Below are 22,103 nucleotides of genomic sequence, written 5' to 3'. Positions count from 1 at the left end.
TAATTAGGAGGGGGAGGGAGGGGAGAAGGCCCACTGGCCACCAACGAGTTAACTACAGGGGGGGGGCTGCCCCCTGCTGCCTGGCAGCACCTGCCAGGCAGCAGGGGGCAGTCATGTACACAGTTCTTTTAGTATATTCTAACCTGAAGCGTCCCCATCACCATGGGAACGCCTCTGTGTTAGAATATACTGTCGGATTTGAGTTTCAGATGTAACTCAAATCCGACGGTATATTCTAACATAGAGGCGTTCCCATGGTGATGGGGACGCTTCAAGTTAAAATATACCATCAGATTGGAGAAAACCCCGATCCTATGGTATATTAACTCCTGACTTTACATTGAAAGTCAATGGGGGACGGATCCGTTTGAAATTGCACCATATTGTGTCAACGTCAAACGGATCCGTCCCCATTGACTTGCATTGTAATTCAGGACGGATCCGTTTGGCTCCGCACGGCCAGGCGGACACCAAAACGACTTTTTTTTCATGCCCGTGGATCCTCCAAAAATCAAGGAAGACCCACGGACGAAAAAACGGTCACGGATCACAGAAAAATGGAACTCGTTTTTGCGCACCGCAAAAAAATACATTCGTGTGCATGAGGCCTAAGTGTCCGCAAAATGCGGAACGCACATCGCTGATGTCCGTGTTTTGTGGATCCGCAAAACACACATGGACGTGTGAATGGACCCTAAGGACGTGTTTTATCTGTCTTAGTTATCTGCTTATTTTTCTTGGATTACATTTTGGGGCTTTGGAACCAATTACTCAAGTTACGATGATTTCAACATACAATGGTTTTCCTGGAAGCAATTAATATTGTAACTTGAGGGACCGCTGTATATTACAATGCAGGTGGCAGCAGAGAATTGTAATATAGCTATTTCTGTATAGGATCATGGAGAAAATTCCATTATTCTATACCAATTGCAATCTGCACGTTGTGGTTCACCTAAAAAGATCTAAATCACCCCCCTTTCCCCAAAATTAAAATACTTACACAATAAAAAAAAATCAATATCATAGGAATTGCCGTGTGTGATAATGCCCTTACTAAATATCCCATATGGTGAATGGCATAACGGAAAAAAAACCTAAATGTCCGATTCGCTGTTTTTCATCACTTTACCTCCCAAAATAATAATAAATAAAAGGTGATCAAAAAATCATACACATCCCGAAATGGTATTAACAAAAACTACAGATCGTCCTGCAAAGAATGAGCTCACACTATAAAAAAGTTATAGGGGTCAGAATATGGCAAGGAAAAGAAAAAATTTTTTTTTCAGTATTAAAAACAAGAAAAATTATACATATGTGGTATCACCGTAATCGTACTGACCTGGAAAATGAAGTGCACTAGTCAGTTTTACCGCATAGTGAACACCATAAAAACAAAACCCATAAAACTATGACGGAATTGCTTTTTTTTTTTTTTCACCCCATTTAGAATTTTGTTTCCAGCTTCCCACTACATTATATGCAATATTAAATGGTGCCATTAGAAAGTACAATTTGTTCCTCAAAAAAACAAGTCCTCATACGGTTAGGTGAATGGAAAAATATAAATGTTATGGCTCCGAACGCAGGGAGCAAAAAATAAAAAACGGAAAAATGCTGCTTCAGGAAGGGGTTAAAGCTGCACATACCTGCCCAACTGCAGCCTCATAGATACCTATCACACTGTGAGTTTGCGTCATTAGATGTGTGTTCGATTCGCGATTTGCACCCATAAGGCCTTAATTCACACATCCGGGTCTGTGATGAAATCCGTGGCCTGAGGGTATGTTCACAAGCAAAAATCTGCCACTGATTCAGCAGCAAAAAAAACGGCCATGTGAACCTGGCCTGGGGGTATGACCACACGTTCAGGTTTCTTGATGCAGTTTTGGAAGCCACAATCAGGAGTGGCGTCTCCCTTCCTTGTTCCTCTGATATGCCGCCGGCACAAGGTCCGCAGCCTATCAGAAGCCGTAAAGCGCAGGACACAGGCCGGAAGAGGCCTGCATCGCATCGCTGCCATGGAGGTAAGTAGAAGCAGACATCCCAACCTGCAAAAACTCATTTCAGGGAGGTTTTCTTTTTTTTTTTTTTTACGAACTTTTTATTACATTTTCCAAACATATGCAGTATCTGCACACATTGCTCTATGGTGTGGAGGACTGGGCTCATTACCCTGCCCCAAATTATCATATTTATGTAGATGATTAAAGCATCCAGGGGGTGTGAATTTAACACTGGGGTAAATAATATAATTAAAATGGAGGGTTAAATGTGTAAATGTATTTAAAAAAAAAATACATCTCTCTCAATAGTTCTATAGCTACTGAATGAGACAGAAGAAGGGATGCCTTTAACATATAGATCTCCTTGAGAAGCCAATTTGACCCTAAAGGGTTAATTCAACCTGTAATCTAAACTCTGTGTCCTGTCACTTCTCTTATCTCTCTGCTCTGCTATCTGACTGAGATAAACCTTTCCGGGAGATATTGTCTCACTTGCGGGTGTCAGGGAACCGCTATCTAATAGCGGGAGACTCCCTGAACCTCCGGGAGACTTGAGATCCCTGTAGAAGTGTTTTTTATTTTTATACGGGACAATACTTGTGGCACTTGATTTGGGGGGGCATGGAGAGGCACTTGTTACTGGCACATGATTGGGTGGCATGGAGAGGCACTTGTTACTGGCACTTGATTTGGGGGGGGCATGGAGAGGCACTTGTTACTGGCAAATGATTGGGTGGCATGGAGAGGCACTTGTTACTGGCACATGATTGGGTGGCATGGAGAGGCACTTGTTACTGGCACTTGATTTGGGGGGGCATGGAGAGGCACTTGTTACTGGCACATGATTGGGTGGCATGGAGAGGCACTTGTTACTGGCACATGATTGGGTGGCATGGAGAGGCACTTGTTACTGGCACATGAAAGGATTCGGACCTTTCTGGACCTCTAGGACTACCTTGGTTTGACCCTACTGACGTCAGGAGAGTATTCCTCAGCAGCAAAGGACTGACACACACACAGGTATCACTGAGAAACACTCTAATTTTATTGTCCTACAGTTCAGCCTTTTATTAGGCAGAGAGTATAATTTACATAGTAATAGCATTAACCAATCATATGTAGGCACATATAGGCCGGTAAACATTAAAGGGAACCTGTCACCGGGATTTTGTGTATAGAGCTGAGGACATGGGTTGCTAGATGGCCGCAAGCACATCCGCAATACCCAGTCCCCATAGCTCTGTGTGCTTTTATTGTGGAAAAAAACAGATTTGATACATATGCAACTTACCCTGAGATGTGTCCTGTACGTGACTCATATGCATATGTATCAAATCGGGTCTTTTACACAATAAAAGCACAGAGAGCTATGGGGACTGGATATTGCGGATGTGCTAGCGGCCATCTAGCAACCCATGTCCTCAGCTCTATAGACAAAATCCTGGTGACAGGTTCCCTTTAAGCCGGAATGTCTTCACTAAAATTTAGGAATTTCATAAAACTGTCCAAGGACAGGGAAGGGAAACGAAACCTAAATCCCAGTGGGGGAACTTGAAACAGTGCATGAACAAGATGCTATCACAATACATTTTGTTAGAACAGACAAAATGGAGTCATATTTCTCTTCAGCACATGATTGTGGGGGCACTTCTTAATGGCACATTATTGGGGGCACTTCTTAATGGCACATTATTGGGGGGCACTATGGGGGCATCTACTGAGGCCACAAAGAAGGGGTATTTTATATGGGGGCTCTGTGTGGTACTATTATTATCAGGGGGTTTATCGGTTTCTACAGTATAATATTGGGGAGCACAGCGGCACAGTATTGGGGGTAGTAGGATGATTTGTCTAGAAGATGGGAGGATGATGGAAAAGTAGTAAACTAAGATTTTTTTTGTCAAACTGCAGAAACGAAAAATGGCTGAAAAATGATGGTCTGATCTGAAGGGAGAAGATGACGAAAGAGAACATCTACATCAAAGAGACGTCACTGGATGTAAGAGGTATGTGCGCTGCATAGCAAGTACAGCAAAATGCGGTGTGGGGAGGGGGGGACTTAGAGAATTGGGCCACATTCTTTGGGGCTTGGGCCCCTGACCTCCACCCATTCCACTACGCCCCGACCACAGACGCTGTGACTGGCATCTCAACAGCAGAAAGTGATGTCATGTTCTAGGTGGTTGATAGACCGGCTACTTCCTGCCAAGCTAAACCTGTCTGCAAAGATCGGCCATGATGAAAAGGTCAAAATAGCATATCTGTGTGATGTCATCGTGTGCTGGGAAGGCTGTTACTGGAAATACAGTGGTAGATTAAAAGGTAAATATTACTGCTAGCAGCCAAAGGATGTGTATGATACTGCCGGCTGAACCACTGTATCTTAGCTTATCATGTGTAATACTGCCGGCTGAACCACATACCTAAGCTTACCATGTGTAAGGGCTCATGCACATGGCCGTGCCTGTATTGTGGCCTGCAATAAGAGTGGGTCCGCAATATACGGGCACCGGACATGTGCCCACTGTATGATGGATGCAGAGGAAGTGCCCCTCCCGAGACCAGGCTCTGGATCCGCCATTGGTTTACATTTCCATTTTTCACAGACTTGTGCTATCTGCACTTTCCATGGAAAGCACACGTACACATTGATTTTAATGTGTTTATTCACACAGTCATGATTTTCTACCAGAGACATGCACTGATGTGGAGCCCTGAGGGCCTGGGCTCCACAGAAAGTGGAGCGGGGAGGGCGGCTTTACATGCTGCTTTCGCCTGAATGGTAGCAGCTAGAAACATGCAGCTGGTCTTGTTTGAAAGCTTTAATACAAGACCATGACAGCTAAAGTCCAAGCAACAGAGTCACTTTTAGAAATCGAGTCAGGAATAATCGTGGGTAAAATCTGCTTTTATACATTCATAGCATCAGGATTTCTATTAGTGATCTATTCCCCTGTACCGAACATAATGCTCCAGCTTTCAAACAATACAAAGCCCATATCTCTAGCTGATATCAAACCAGAGATATGAGCAGCTAAAGCTGTCAGTGTGGAGGAAAATGAGGGAGCAGCTGCAGAGCTGACAGGTGACTATTAAGAGGCTAAAACAAATGCTTACTGATTTCATGTAATTGCAGGGTTGTCTCTGGTTAGCTGTATGTGAGAGGATACACCCTGCTCTGGTGTAGTGTGGGAGGTTATCTGCATTCTGATTGGTCCTGCTAGTTCATGTGAGGAGAGCAAGGGGTTATGGGAAGTGAGGGAAATACAGGATGGCCTCGAGGACATGGCAAACATGACCACAGGAAGTGCTGCAGAGGCCATCTTAGGAAGATGCTGAAATAGAGGCACAGAGAAATAGGGTTGCTAAGGGATGAATACAGACATCAGAAAGGTAAAATTAACTGAAAAATAAAGCTTCATGAATATCTGCCCTTCAGCATCACATATATTAGGAATTTCATCTTTGGTAGTGAAATGGCAGTTACACTTTAAAGAGGTTGTCTACTCTTTTACTATTGATGGACTATCTTCAGGACAGGTCATCAATATCTGATCGACGGGTTCAGACACCACACAGCCCTGCTGATCAGATGTTTCGGAGTGGGTTTGATGCCAGAAGAGGCGCTACAGTAACTGCTCTGTCCACTACATAATGAATGGGGCTGTGTAATGCCGGATCTACTGTGAAACTGTTGGGGTGTCGGACCTCTGCCAATCAGATCTTGATGGTTTAACCTAAGAATAGGCCATCAATAGTAAAGTTGTGACTGAAAGTTAATGGGGTTATCCAAGACTAAACGTTTTTACCTCTTCAGGGTGGCTGGTCGCTGCCGCAATGCTCTATGGCTGTCTCGGCAGGTCTCTGGGAATCAACATCTTGTTGATGGGCGTCATGTGACCGCTGCAGTCAATTACACCTGTGTGGCAAGTGACCCAGTAACATATTGCATGGGTGACAGGTCACTGCTACGGTGGTCACGTGACACCTACCAACTGTCATGCCCGGCTCAGACAGTGTGCGGAGGTCTGTCAGATTGGCAGCACGTGTCTAACCTTTTGTTTGTTTTGGAATCATGCTGGATTTGCCTTCCTTCAGGTGCTCTGGGTGGGGTCATTGGCTTAAATTGCCTTCAATCCCAGAGGGCCGTGCGGGTTATAGCTTTCAGTCTGGCCTTGGATTCAAGGAAGGAAGGATTGTCTGTTCCAGCTCAGATAAGTTTGATTTCTGTTTGTGTTGTTTGCGGTCTAGGCTATTTGTGTGTCTTCTGCCCCTTCTCCCCTTTCACCATCTCAGGGATTCTAGGGTGTTTGCAGTCCAGGCACGAGGACACTTCATTCCTACCATTAAGGTCTGAATGTGGGCTTAGCAGCATAGAGAGAGAAGTCAGGGATGTGCTAGGAGGTGACCTGTCCCCAGCATCTAGCCTAGACACTTGTGTATTTGGTTGTCTGTGTATCTGAGTTCCTGTCCGCCGTGACATTATAACCCGCCATACTGTGACTGCCATCACTCAGCGGTTTTGTGATGGCGTCAATTGATGCACTGGTTGACCGCATGCAGGGATTATCCCTGGAGGTTGCGGATCTGCGTAGTTCGGTCACACAGTGTCAGAGGGTTCTGGCATCAGGTGCAGGTCAAATTGGTGGGGAGCCTAAAGTCGCTCTTCCCGAGAAATTTACAGGGGGTGCGGATGATTTTATCTGCTTTAAAGAGTCATGCAAACTGTATTTTTGACTGCGTCCATTGTCGTCAGGTGATGAAAATCAGAGGGTTGGTATCATCATGTCTCTGCTTAAAGGGGACGCGCAATCCTGGGCTTTTTCTCTGCCACCCGGTTCTCTGGCCCTCCGGTCGGTGGAGGAATTTTTCAAAGCCCTGGGATTGATTTACGATGACCCAGATCGGGTCCGATGGCAGAATCTAAATTGTGTAACTTACTACAGGGTAAACATAATGCAGAGGCTTACTGCATAGAGTTTAGGAGATGGGCTACTGAGTCGGGGTGGAACGACCTCGCGTTACGTAGTCAGTGGTTATCTGAAAGGTTGAAAGATGCCCTGGCTTTTCATGAGTATGGATACTCTAGAGAATGCAATGTCTTTGGCTATACGGTTGGATAGACGTATCAGAGAGAGGTGTAAGGGTCCCTCCGTGCAAGGGATCCCTTCTGCATGTGGTTTTGTCTCACCTGCTGCCCAGGGTGATATTACTTATAACTCTGGGGTAGGGGAGGAACCCATGCAGTTGGGTCAGATATCTTTTCGTTCTGGTAGGAGAAACTTTAGGAGATTACATAAACTATGTTACTACTGTGGTAAAAGTGACCATCTTGTTTTTGCTTGTCCTTTTGTTAAATCATGTGATGATATGAAAGAAAGAGAAACTGTCCTGACTCTTGGAAGCGTGAATGGAGTAGTGGAACAAGCAAATATGCAAGCTCCCTGTAATTCTCGTTTTCTCCTTCCAGCCATGGTGGCGCTAGACTCAAGAAAATTCTTTGTTGAGGTATTCATTGACTGTGGTGCTGGGCTAAACCTTATTGACTTTCTTTTCCTTCAAAATCTGGGTCTAAGTACGTGCACTTTGGAAAGGGAGATTCCGGTGTTTGCAATAGATTCTTCACCTCTTTCTCAAAGGAGTCTCACTCATATTGCACATAATATTAAGTTGAGGTTGGGTGATTCACATGTAGAGCTTATTTCTTGTTTTGTAATGAGGAATTTGCCTGCTCCTTTAGTCCTAGGTTTACCTTGGTTGACAAAACATAATCTAATTATTGATTGGCAGGCAAGACAAATTATTGGTTGGGGAGAGTTTTGTTCGGAGAATTGTCTTGGCACATCTATCTCAGGGGTGTCCACTGCGGTTCTACCTCAATATCTCTCAGACTTTGCAGATGTCTTTTCGGAGGGTGGGACACAGGAATTGCCCCCTCATTGTGACTATGATTGTCCAGTTAATCTCATCCCAGGAGCTAAGTTGCCAAAGTCTCGCCTTTACAATCTTTCCCAACCTGAAAGAGAGGTCATGCGAAAGTATATCGCCGAGAGTTTGGCAAAAGGTCATATTAGGCCATCTAAGTCTCCGGTGGCAGTAGGTTTTTTTCTTTGTCAAGAAAAAGGATGGATCACTGAGACCGTGTTTGGATTTTCGGGAATTGAACCGTATTACGGTCCGGGATCCGTATCCCCTTCCTTTGATCTCCGATCTTTTTGATCAGATTGTTGGTGCCAGGGTGTTCTCCAAGTTGGATTTGAGAGGGGCCTACAATCTGATCAGAATCAAGGAAGGGGATAAGTGGAAGACGGCCTTCAACACGCACGAGGGTCATTTTGAGAATCTGGTTATGCCTTTTGGGTTGACGAACGCGCCAGCGGTATTTCAGCGAGTCGTCAATGACATTTTTCATCACTTGGTGGGGAGGTTCGTGGTGGTTTACTTGGATGACATTTTAATTTACTCTCCTGATCTGAAGACCCATCAGGATCATCTGAGACAGGTTTTGACGATCCTTCAGGAGAATAAGTTATATGCCAAATTGGAAAAATGTGTGTTTTCTGTGCAGGAGCTTCCGTTTTTGGGATATCTGCTTTCCGACTCTGGTTTTCGTATGGACCCCGAAAAAGTCTGGGGCGGTTCTGGAATGGGACCGACCAGAGAATCAGAAAGCTTTGATGCGATTTTTGGGGTTTACTAACTATTATAGAAAATTTATTCTAAACTATTCCACCATTGTTAAACCTCTGACTGATATGACAAAGAAGGGCACTGACATCTCTGTTTGGTCGGAGGAGGCATTGCAGGCCTTTTCGACTATTAAGGAGTGTTTTGCGTCTGCTCCCATTCTGGTGCAGCCCGATGTGTCTCAACCATTCGTGGTGGAGGTGGATGCATCAGATGTGGGGGTGGGAGCGGTGCTGTCGCAGGGTTCTTCTCCTAGCAAATGGGTCCCGTGTGCTTTCTTTTCCAAGAAGCTCTCGGTCGCCGAGAGGAACTATGATGTGGGAGATAGAGAGTTGCTGGCTATAAAATTGGCCTTTGGGGAATGGCGTCACTGGTTGGAGGGGGCTTCTCACCCCGTTACTGTTTATACGGATCATAAGAATTTGGCTTACCTACAATATGCCAAGTGTCTGAACCCTAGACAGGCTAGATGGTCACTGTTTTTTACCAGGTTCAATTTTGTTGTCACTTTTCGTCCGGGGGTCAAAAATATCAAGGCAGATGCGTTGTATCGCAGTTTTCCTGGGGGAGGTGATTCAGAGGATCCTGCTCCGATTTTGGCCGACGGGGTTGTGGTTTCCGCTCTGTATCCCGAATTGGAGATAGAGGTGTTGGGAGCCCAGGAGGGGGCTCCTGGTTCCTGTCCCCCAGGGAGGTTATTTGTTCCCGAAGAACTGCGATACAAGGTTTTCAAGGAACATCACGATACTGTCCTTGCCGGACATCCTGGTGGTAAGTCCACCTGTGACCTTGTGTCCCGGAGGTTCTGGTGGCCCGGGTTACGTAGGAGCATTGAGGATTACGTGGCAGCTTGTGAGACCTGTGCACAATCTAAGGTTGCTCATACTCGACCGGCTGGTTCACTCCTTCCTTTATCTATTCCGTCTCGTCCTTGGACGCACTTGTCCATGGACTTTATTACAGATCTGCCGAGTTCCTCGGGGAAAACAGTAATTTTGGTGGTAGTTGATCGTTTTAGCAAGATGACTCATTTTATATCGTTAACTGGTCTGCCTAATGCCAAGACTCTTGCGCAAATTTATGTTGACAATATCGTGAGATTGCATGGTATTCCTTCGGATGTGGTTTCTGATAGGGGCACGCAGTTTGTCTCCAGATTCTGGAGGGCGTTCTGCTCTCGGCTTTCCATTCAACTTTCGTTCTCTTCGGCTTTCCATCCACAGTCGAATGGACAGACGGAGCGTACTAATCAGAACCTGGAGACCTATTTGAGGTGCTTTGTGGTGGAAAATCAGGAGGACTGGTCCTCATTCCTGCCCTTAGCGGAGTTTGCTTTGAATAACCGTAGACAGGAATCCACGGGTAAGTCGCCATTTTTTGGCGCATATGGTTTTCATCCTCAGTTTGGTACCTTTTCTGGGACTAGTTCCTCTGGGATGCCAGAGGAGGAAAGGTTTTCTTCTACCTTATCCTCTATCTGGTGGAGGATACAAGTGAATTTGGAGACGATGGGTGAGAGATATAAGCGAATGGCTGACAGGAGACGTGTGACTGGTCCGGACCTGTGTGTGGGTGATCTGGTGTGGTTGTCCACTAAAAACATTAAATTGAGAGTGCCATCTTGGAAACTGGGTCCAAGATTTATCGGCCCGTACAAAATATCTGCGCTGATCAATCCAGTAGCGTTTCGACTGGATCTTCCGCAGACTTGGAAGATCCATGATGTGTTCCATAGATCTTTATTAAAAAAATATGTGAGACCAGTTGAACCATCGCCATTGCCCCCTCCTCCTGTTCTGGTCGATGAGAATTTAGAGTTCGAGATCTCCAAGATTCTTGACTCTAGAGTTCTTCGGGGTTCCCTTCAGTATCTGGTACACTGGAGGGGATACAACCCCGAGGAGAGGATGTGGGTTCCGGCACTGGAGGTCAACGTTAGCCGACTAGTTAGGGCTTTTCACAGAGCCCACCCGGATAAGGTTGGTCCAGGGTGCCCGGAGGTCACCCGTAGAAGGGGGGGTACTGTCATGCCCGGCTCAGACAGTGTGCGGGAGGTCTGTCAGATTGGCAGCATGTGTCTAACCCTTTGTTTGTTTTGGAATCATGCTGGATTCGCCTTCCTTCAGGTGCTCTGGGTGGGGTCATTGGCTTAAATTGCCTTCAATCCCAGAGGGCCGTGCGGGTTATAGCTTTCAGTCTGGCCTTGGATTCAAGGAAGGAAGGATTGTCTGTTCCAGCTCAGATAAGTTTGATTTCTGTTTGTGTTGTTTGCGGTCTAGGCTATTTGTGTGTCTTCTGCCCCTTCTCCCCTTTCACCATCTCAGGGATTCTAGGGTGTTTGCAGTCCAGGCACGAGGACACTTCATTCCTACCATTAAGGTCTGAATGTGGGCTTAGCAGCATAGGGAGAGAAGTCAGGGATGTGCTAGGAGGTGACCTGTCCCCAGCATCTAGCCTAGACACTTGTGTATTTGGTTGTCTGTGTATCTGAGTTCCTGTCCGCCGTGACACCAACAGGATGATGATTCCCAGAGATCCGGGACCTGCAGAGGCAGCTGTTGAACGATGCAGCCTGAATCCAGCCGCAGGGACCAGGTAGGTATGAATCCCACCATGGGGCCAGTGACTCTGAAGAGGTCTGTTAAAATTTAGCCTTGCATAACCTCTTGGAAACATAGCCTCATAAAGAAAGTTCACCTTTCATGTTGGTAAAGGGTTTTTCCATAAAAAACTATATTTATCTATCCACAGAAGAGGTGGTAAGTGTATGATCACTGGGGTTTGATGGTTGGGATCCTCAGCGTTCATGAAAATCATAATCTCCTGTGTGAATGGAGCGATTACTGTACATGTGTGACCACAGCTTTATTCGTTTTTACAAACTGCTGGACAGAGCCGAGAATTGTACTCAGCAGTTCCACATGGACACCAAAAGGTGGACTGGGAATATAAAGTGACCCCATCTTGAAAGCAAGTCTAAATACACAAAAGGCGGACCAACACAAGTAGGCAGGGTCAGAAACACCATAGTGCAGCACAAAATACCATCTCAGCAGAACCAAATGCCACAGTGCAGCACAACATACTGTCACGATACTGGTGCAACAGAACTGGAATCCGATGGCTAGGACTTGGGAGCAGAGTATTTAGTACGGATGTAGCAGAACCCACGTTGTTGTGCCCTGCACAGATGAGGCAGAGTCTGTAGACGAGAACCGAGTTCAGGATTGGCAGGTCAGGGCAGGCGGCAAGATGGCAGGAAAGGTAGTCGAGCAGAAGGTCAGGTCAGGCGGCAAGCAGGTACGAAGGTCCAAGGACAGTCCGGGTCGGCAACAGGCGGTAGCAGGGAGAACCGCTAGAGCACAGAACACACGGAGGAGTGAGTTCCAGCAAGAGGATTGCGGACTAAAAGCCAAACACAATACTCTAGCAGACATCCCAACCTGCAAAAACTCATTTCAGGGAGGTTTTCTTTTACGAACTTTTTATTAGATTTTCCAAACATATGCAGTATCTGCACACTTTGCTCTATTGTGTGGAGGACTGGGCTCATTACCCTGCCCCAAATTATCATATTTATGTATATGATTAAAGGGATTCTGTCACCACCTATAAGCCCTGTGAGCTAAACATATGCTCATGTCCAGGGCAGCATTCTGATTTCTAAGGTGGCCTTATAAAAGCTATTTGTGGCTTTATTCTGCGGAAAAACAGGTTTTACTAACCTGTCAATCATTAAGGTGCCCAAGCAGGGGAGGTCTGTGGATGCATGGTGCCCGGCTGCACGCATCGCCGTTCGTGCCCAGCGCCGCCTTCTACTCCTCAGTGCCGCCTCTCCCTCCCTCCCCCTCCTCCCGCTTTCAGATCCCGCGCGTGCGCACAGGCTCAGCCTGATGCGCTGTTGCGTACTGCTGGCATCGGCTTCTTCTTGCACTGTGCGCACGCGCTTCGATTCACTTGCTGACTCGCTGAGTCGGCTCTTGGTCTGAGTCAGGAAGTTTATTCTTTAAATTCCTGTGTGTAATTATCTACCCCACTGTAGGAAAAAAACAAGCATCCAGGGGGTGTGAATTTAGGGGGTGTGAATTTAACACTGGGGTAAATAATATAATTAAAATGGAGGGTTAAATGTGTAAATGTATTAAAAAAAAAATACATCTCTCTCAATAGTTATATAGCTACTGAATGAGACAGAAGAAGGGATGCCTTTAACATATATATCTCCTTGAGAAGCCAATTTGACCCTAAAGGGTTAATTCAACCTGTAATCTAAACTCTGTGTCCTGTCACTTCTCTTATCTCTCTGCTCTGCTATCAGTAAACCTTTCCGGGATATATTGTCTCACATGCGGGTGTCAGGGAGCCGCAATCTAATAGCTGGAGACTCCCTGAACCTCCGGGAGACTTGAGATCCCTGCTCTAGCAAAGACAGGAAGGTCTGGCCAGTTTAAAAAGGAACAGGAAGTGAGATGGCAACCAGGAAACACATAATCCACCATCTTGACTGAGGGCAAAGTGAACTATATCAGGGTGGTTTCTGACACATACTGTCCCAGAAGCTGTGCCTCTGTGGTGGCCATCAATAGGAGGTGAGATGTGGGCCACAGCACGAAGACAGCCATACATTCAGCAGGCTGCCTAGATTTCCCCTAGTAATGACCCCTATAGTGCCCCAGTAGTATGCTTCACAAGAGGCCAAGGAAAAAATATAAAACACCGAAGAGCTGTTCCAAGTTGTCATCTCCGGTGCAGTTCACAGGCCTTTTCCAGCCTGCGGCCTTATACATCTGTACTCCTGTGCCATTTGTACCCTGCATATAGTGGCCTGTAGCCTATGAGGGTGCATAGCAGGGCATAGAGCTATGGGATCCCATGTCCCGTCACAGTATTCAACTGTATCACCATCCTGAGGTCAGCTATGCAATTGAATCCAGGAGGATATTTGCAGCCATAAGTACCTGATACTCCCAGCATTAATTACCACTGAGAGCATCAGATCATTATGTAGCGCTAGTCAGGAGGGCTCAGGCAGCCTCCTGGGAATCCACCCACCGGGAAATTTCCCTGTTGGGTTTATGGCCAGTCCACCCCTGATGCATGCCACTGCCCATTCATACAGGGGACCTAAATCTCATGATCAGTTTATCACCTATCCTGTGGACAACTGATAAATGTTGTTGATGGGAAAACCTCTTTAGCTGCACTCGAAAAAACAAACATGGATTTATGGATTATACATATTTAAGGTTTTTTATACTACTTTATTATAAATTGGTCAACAATTTTTCCAAATACCCTTTTGTATCTCTTTCTTCATACAGACATCAATCAGACAGAGGGTGAAGTATGAATAGGCTCTTGTAGCAATACTTGTGTTAAATGTGTGTTGGAATTGAAGAATTTCTGTTAGAAAGAAAAAAAGACAAAAAACGTACTTTATTATCACTGGTCTCCCAGCCTGGTACTTCTACTCCGTAGTCCTGAGTGTAAGTGATGTCACATGTTGAGACCTACAAAGTCTCTGGGAAGGTTGCCTGAGGTTACCATCTCTTCCCACTGTCAAATGTTGGGTGGCTGTTATGAGAACATATAACCTTGTATGAACAACGTAACTAAAACATCAGAAACAAATGCAAAAATATAAAACTTGCCCCAGGTCCATATCCTTAGCATCAATAGGGTGTGCTGTGTTAGGCCATGATCAGATCTGTGGTGAACGATTCCGCCAGGGAACAGACTGCTGGAGTTCACTGAATCCGGCACTACCAGATTCAAATCATCACCTGACCTCTATTGACTATAATGAGATCCAGCTGCTTTCCGGCATAAATGGTGGGTTTCGGTCAGACAAAAACCACTGCAGGTAGGTTTTTGGTCCAGCCAACAGCCGGCATTTGTGCCGGATCAGGCAGCCGGAACAACTCGATGGAGATGTGAACGTGGCCTTACAGTAGTAAAGGGGTATTACAGTTAGAAATAGTTATCCCTTATCCAGTGAAGTGGGGACAACTGTTAGATTGGTAGTGGCTCCAGAGATCAGACCACCACTAATTATGATGGACCTGTGTACCCCGGTTAGATGCACCATTGATCGAGCCTGCTTACCTCCAGCAGAATACAGCACTCGGCTTACCTCCTCCAGTCCCATAAACTTTGAAAAGAGCATTGCACATGCTCAACCAACACCCCCATTTAAATGAGGACATAGCTGTCCCTTTCTTGTGATGGTCCCAGTGGTTGGACCCTCACAGATCTAACAGTTATCTCCTATCCAGGACATACGGCATAACGTGTTCTAACTGAAATACCCCCTTTAAAGAGGATTCATAACCTCCGGACATGGCTGTTTTAGCAACAACTTGTAATAACAATTCTGGAGCATCTATTGTTATCACTCCATGTTGTGCCATTCCTTTATTATTCCCTTAAAAGTTATGAAGTAATTATTAGCAGTCTGCAGTGAAGGTCTAGAAGAGTGTTACAAGGTGGGGATGTACCCCTAACAGCACCGATTGGATAGTGTCAGACTGCAGGGATACATCCCCAACTGGACACTTGGGTAATTGGATCTTTCATGTGGGCACACAAATCATTGTTTGCCAACAGCACTCTACTGCCAGCAAACAATGATTCTGTATGGTGATGTAAATGAAGCAGTCTCCTTCACTAGAGATGGCCTTGCGGTTCACCCGGCGGTCGTTTCGCGCCGAACTTTGCTAGTTCGCGATTCGCCAAAAGGGGCGAACATATGCCGATGTCCGCCGGCGCCATATTCTTTTAAACTGTGAAGAACTTTGACCCATGACACATCCATCAGGTGGTACAGGACAGCCAATTGAGACGTTTCAGCACATGGACATACCCCCTACCTTATAAGTAAACCTAATCTGGCCGCCATTTTACATTCAGTCTTTTGCCAGTGTAGGGAGAGGTTGCTGTGTGGAGCAGGGACAGACTGTTAGGGACACCAAATGCTAGCTAATAGGGCCACAAAAGTCCTTTTAAGGACTGGTATAGGTGTGCTATCGATAGGTGTGACTTACTGAGGGTGTAATATACTTATAATAGATTTTCTAACATAGAAAGTATATTATATTATAGTGTAGTGTAGTGTATTTATATTGTCCAGCAGTTGTGTGCGGTTCTGCTGCGATACTGAAGCCACACAGAGTGACAAACACTATTGGAACAAATAATTTCTACTGGTGTGATATACCAGTTGCGCCCCCCCATGAAAAATAAAGTGGCCTACAGTAAAAATTTTATCCATTGACCACATAATGTACCTCGAGCCACATAAACACAATTTCTTTTATGTCAAGTGAATGCCTAATTTTTAATGCCCATACTCCTGTGGCCTAAAATAAAAATTTTCTAGGCTCCAACAGGACACATTTCAGAAAATTTCCCTTTAAGGAGCATAAAAATGTCCCCTGATTAAGATACATATTTTTTGTTGGAATTTTTGTCATTGATCCCCCTCTAGTATGTCACTGTCCATGTTGTGGGACTACTAAGTATTTGGTAGCTGCAAATATGAGCTGAAGGTTTTTTGGGTTAAAGTAAATGGGGCCCGCTGCGAACTTACGGTTCGCGAACATTTGACCGCGAACCGTCCCGGCCAATGTTCGTCCTTCACTAACGAGCAAGCGATTGTCAGGAAGGAACACTTCCTTTCTGACAAACGTCTGCTCAATTTAGCAGTGTAAAGTGTAATCCCGTGCATTCCCTGAGGCGGGAAAGAAGACCGCGCTGGATTACGGTGCTTCTGGGCAGTGACATCAGGACTGGAATGAGGTCATTTTTGGATGTGGGGCGGTGCTGGGATCCAGGAGAAGGGGCGTGGTTGGGCTCCAACAGCAATAGGGACAGCCCCTTGTGCTCCTTAGGAAGGTAATGAACATATGAATAAATACATTTTTTATATCAACTAAATCATTGATGGCAGTAACAGAAGTATATTAAAAACATACTGAAGGAGACCTAACTGCATCTATGAACATCTCTATAAGCACAATCCTGGTGACAGAATCCCTTTAAGGTCCGGATGTGTTGCGGCAAACCCGCGCGAGTAGGTACGCAATTGCAGTCAGTTTTGATTGCGTTCCGTTGTTCAGTTTTTATCGCATTCTGAATACAGAATGCATAGTAAAATAGGGCTGGAGGGGTTAAAAAATAAAAAAATATATTTTAACTCACCTTAATCCACTTGTTCGCGCAGCCGGCATCTCTTCTGTCTTCTTTCTTCAGGACATGGGTAAAGGACCTGTGGTGACATCACTGCGCTCATCACATGATCCATCACCTGAAAACCCAAAACGGACCAAAAATTCTGAGAACCCTAAGGGATCTTATAAGTGCGGAAATAAATTATGTAAGTGTTGCTTAACAATAGTCAATGATATACAGTATGCAACTATTATCCGGTGAAAAGATACCCCCTCCTCAGCCATATGAATTGCAGCACCACAAATGTGGTATACATGCTCGAGTGCCCCTGTGAGGTGCAATATATAGGCCGAACCACGAGTATGAGGGATAGGCTGAATTAACACTGCTCAAATATCTATAAGAAATATGCCAAACACAGTGTCTTTTGCGGAGACGCATTCAGGTGATGCATCTCTCCTATGATTTACATAGGGTCCCTAAGGGTACTTTCACACTTGCGGCAGAGGATTCCGGCAGACAGTTCAGTTGCTGGAACTGTGCCGGATCTGTCAAAACGCATGCAAACTGATGGCATTTGTCATACGGTTCAGGATCCTGATCCGTATGACAAATGCATTGAAATGCCGGATCCATCTCTTCGGTGTCATCCGGAAAAACGGATCTGACATTCATTTTTTGCCATCTGAGCATGCGCAGACCGCAATACCGGATCCGTTTTGCCGAAACACTCGGGCACAGATCCGGCATTAATGCATGTCAGTGGGAAAAAATGCGGGCAAGTGTTCAGAAATTTTTGACGGATATAAAACCGCAGCATGCTGCGGTATTATCTCCGTCCTGAAAAGTAAAAAAGACTGAACTCAAGACATCCTGAACGGATTGCTCTCCATTCAGAATGCATGGGGATATGCCTGATCAGTTCTTTTCCGGTATAGAGCCTCTCGGACGGAACTCAATGCCGGAAAAGAATAACGCTAGTGTGAAAGTACCCTAAATCCTACCTTCAACTATGCAGAAAGGAAATGTATTGAATATTCCGCTTTAATTCCCTGACCCTCTTCGGCTTAAATAAGTCATTAGAAAATAACTACGAATGACCATAATGATCCACTCTTTGATTTTATGAATCTAGGGCTGCAGCTAACGATTATTTGAATAAATCGATAATTTCATCGATTAATCGGGAAAAACACCAAAATGACAAAAAAAAAAAAAAAAGGGGTTTATATGATTTAACTTGAAAAATTATGTACAAAGGCCATATTAAAACAATTTTAGGAGTTACATAATTATAAAAATTACATTAATTATATAAAAATACAATAGGAAAAGGGAGACAAATTTTTGAGGGAGGGGCTTATTTACATTTTAATAAAACTAGTCTGTATACCCTAGTATGTACACTCCTAATATATTCATGGGGGTATTTGCAGACTGGGAAGAGCATTGCATCATGGTGTCTGTACTACAGGGGAAGGAGAGCAGCAGCGCCTGTGTTCCAACAAAAATCCTTACTCGTGAAAATACCTTACCCCTCGTGACTTCCGGGGGTGTGCGCCTCAGCGCAAGCGCACTACCATGGCACGGGTAAGGTAAAATTACAGGGAGCGTTGACTCACAGACACTGCGTGTGCGTCCTCAGGGGTAAGGAGATTTGACGGTCTTTTCTCCTTACCCTCACAGTGTGAATGCACCGATTGTGAAATCTCCCTACCCTCACAAGGGTTAAGGTTATGCCCCCCAATATGCTGCACTCACCACCCACCGGATGGCTGATAGTGCTGGGAGCAAAAGGAGATTTCACAATCTGCACGTGTGCAGTGTGAGGGTAAGGAAAAAAAGACAGTCAGATCTCCTTACCCCTGAGGGCAGTGTCTATGAGTCAGCTCTCCCTGTAATTTTACCTTACCCGTGGCGTGGTAGTGCGCTTGCGCTGAGGTGCACACCCCTAGAAGTCACGAGGGGTAAGGTATTTTCGCGAAGTAAGGATTTTTGTTAGAACACCTGATTGGTGAGTGGAGGGTCAGAGGAGGGTGGGACTGAAAGTCAGGGGTCATGGACTTAAAGGGAATCTGTCACCTAGTTTTACCCTATAGATCTGCGGACATGCGCGGATAGATCTGCGCTAGCATGTCCGCAAAATACCTGTCCTATAGCGCTGTGTGGTTTTATTTAGTTTAAAGAATGATTTGATAGATATGTAAATTAGCCAAGTAAGGTGCCCAAGGCGTGGTTACTTACAGTTCACGATTTTTCTGATGACAGAAACCCTTTATGTATCTGGCTGACATTAGCGATGTGCTAATGTCAGCAGAACATAACTATGATTTTTAACTCCCTGCCTGCCACCGTTCCCTCAAAATAAAGACTTTTATAATATGCTAATGAGCCTCTAGGTGCTAGTGGGGCGTTGCTGCAGCACCTAGAGGCTCTGTCCTCTCACCCTTTGGCACGCCCATGTCCAGTTGATTGACATCCTAGTTCTCCTCAGTGCCCCGTAAATCCTGCGCCTTCGCTGTCCCGTTTAGTATTCAGCGCAGGCACAGTGAGTGAAAGACGCTCTCCTGCTGCCGGCTTCACTCACTGTGCCTGCACCGAATACTAAACGGGACGGCGCAGAATTTTACGGGCACAGAGGAGAACTAGGACGTCAATCAACTGGACATGGGAGTGCCAAAGGGTGAGAAGACGGAGCCTCTAGCACCTAGAGGCTCATTAGCATTTTATAAAAGTCTTTATTTTGAGGAAACAGCGGCAGGCAGGGAGTTAAAAATCATACAGTTATGTTCTGCTGACATTAGCACATTGCCAATGTCAGCCAGATACATAACGATTTTTCTGATGACAGAAACCCTTTAAAAGGAGTTTTTCCATCCCCCATCGTCTGATAGGTGCAGATTCCACCTCTGAGACCCGCACCTATATCGTAAATGCAGCCGGCAAAGTCTTGGAGGGAACACACACGACTGCCCTCCATTCAATTCTATGGGGCCGCTGAAAATAGCCAAATGCTGTCTCAGCTATTTCTGTGCTGGCTCAGCCATTTCTGTCGACCGCATAGAAATGAATGGGAGCGGTGACCCCTACCTATCAGACAATGGGGACATATCCTAGCAATATGACCCCATTGTCTCAGATGGGAATAACCCTTTAATTCCATACTCCAAATGCCACCAGCTACCAGCTTGAAATAAATCTAGCAGAGCAATTGCAGCAATGAATGGGCAGATCCCTGGATCCACATGAGGTACAGGTGGTTCCTAAGTTTGTTAGAAAAAGACTGTCATGTACTATATGTCGTCTGATTTTCATTTCTTTTACATTACTGATGGGATAACCCCTTTTTAGTATTCTGAGAACACAGGGAAGATTTGATTAGCTAATACTGGGTTGAATTCTCTGGAGTATCAATTGGGCCCATACATTTTTAGTTTGAAATCTTCTCCAGTAGAAGATCCTGAGGGAAACCTTCCACTGTAAATTTGTACAAATCTAATCCACTTGCCATGTACATTTTCCATGTAGAAAGCAACATGGCAATTTTTGACACGGAATTGTTGTGACACCTCCCCACTGAGTCTGAAGTCAAAATCTGCACCAAACCCAGGTGTTGCATATTTTTCGGTGCATTACACACCGATTTGCAGCAAAGTCCTAAATTAAAAAGGTGCACAAAGCTAGCACTTTAAAAAAAATAAAAACAAACCAAAAAAATGTCTGTACTCCGTCAATCACAGGCTGCAGCAGCCGCATTGGAGAATACATTGCAGGAGGCTGGGTTGTACAGAGAACAGGCAAGGGAACCAGGGGAGGCGAGTGATTTTAATATTTTTTTTATACTCGCTGGGTGACGCATCTGCAATCTGGTGTGCATTTGTATGTATATACTCCAGCAGCATTACAGCTACGTGTGGACGTACCTTAATAGGCTTCCAAAGGACCATGCGTATGGAATAGCTGGCATATGGAACTACAGTACCTCCACCTCTTCGATTTCCAGGTTGTACAATACGGTTGCGTGCACAAAGCCTTGCTGGACATAAAATGCATTTAGATGTCAAATGAGATACATTAAGAAATAATGACAGGAGCCAAATGAATTAATGCTTTAGCAGCCAAACACATTTTAATAGACTTTGTATTCCAAGAACCCCCCCCCCCCCCCCCAAAAAAAAATATCTTGTCGTAGTTATAATGTGAAGCAACAAAGTTGCACATAATACAATCAAATGTTTTTTTTAAAACAAGAAAAAAAAACTTGTTAAAAGCTCCCACATTTGTCCCCTTTGAAAAGTTAAACAAAAACAAAAAAACTCAGTTTTTTCAGAAGACTCCACATGTAAATCCCTTTTCTACCAGACTCACCCTTCATTTTAGGAGCTGCTGGTAGAGAATGGATAAATATATAACATCTGACAGGTATTTTGAGAAGTTACACAGACATTAACCAAAGCATCCAGAAAAATCCTGGCAAACCCCACCCAGATCCCAATAATTTGGGTTTTTTGTTTTTTTTTGTTGTCTCTGAGTCATATGTAATGATACAGTACCAGCTGCTGCAAAACACAAAGAATTGTAAAATAATAACTACAGTCTCAGCTTATACACAACTTATAGAGTTAAACATTTTAGCTTGCAGGAACTGACAAAACATAAAATTTCCTTCTTGTAAGTACCACAATACTATATAAGATTTAAAACATGGTCTACAGAAAAAACAAAATACAAAAAAAAACAAAAACGGGAGGCGCTGTGCTAGATGGATATGCTGAAATGTGATTGCTGGAATTGGAGGCTAAACAAGAAGATATTCAAGAGGAAAAAACATTTACGGTGCGCCCAACTATTCAGCCTGAGGAAGTTAGATGTTGAAGAACCTGATTTTGTCGAGAGTTTATCTGGCCAAGATTTGGCATGGACCAGTCAAGGTACAAATTGAGAACACAAATGGATTTCGCGATATAGCCCATTGTATTTCAAATGACCAAATGTAACATATACCTATACACAAACTCCGCAGTGTCCTCTTGATTATAGCAATTTTTCCCCATTTAGATTGCTTGCCAAGCAGAGTTCTGTCAGCAGCGTCTAAAGCTGGCCATGCACATTTGAGATAGAGCTACGATTCAGGCTGAATCCGCCGTACAAATACCAAAGAGAGATGAGCATCTACAAGACACGTCTGCTTCTGCTCATCTCCCCAAGAACAGGACGGCTTGAATGTGTCCATTCTTT

The sequence above is a fragment of the Bufo bufo genome, chromosome 9, assembly GCF_905171765.1.
Source record: "Bufo bufo chromosome 9, aBufBuf1.1, whole genome shotgun sequence".
Lineage (NCBI taxonomy): Eukaryota > Metazoa > Chordata > Amphibia > Anura > Bufonidae > Bufo > Bufo bufo.
This window is presented reverse-complemented; position numbering follows the sequence as displayed.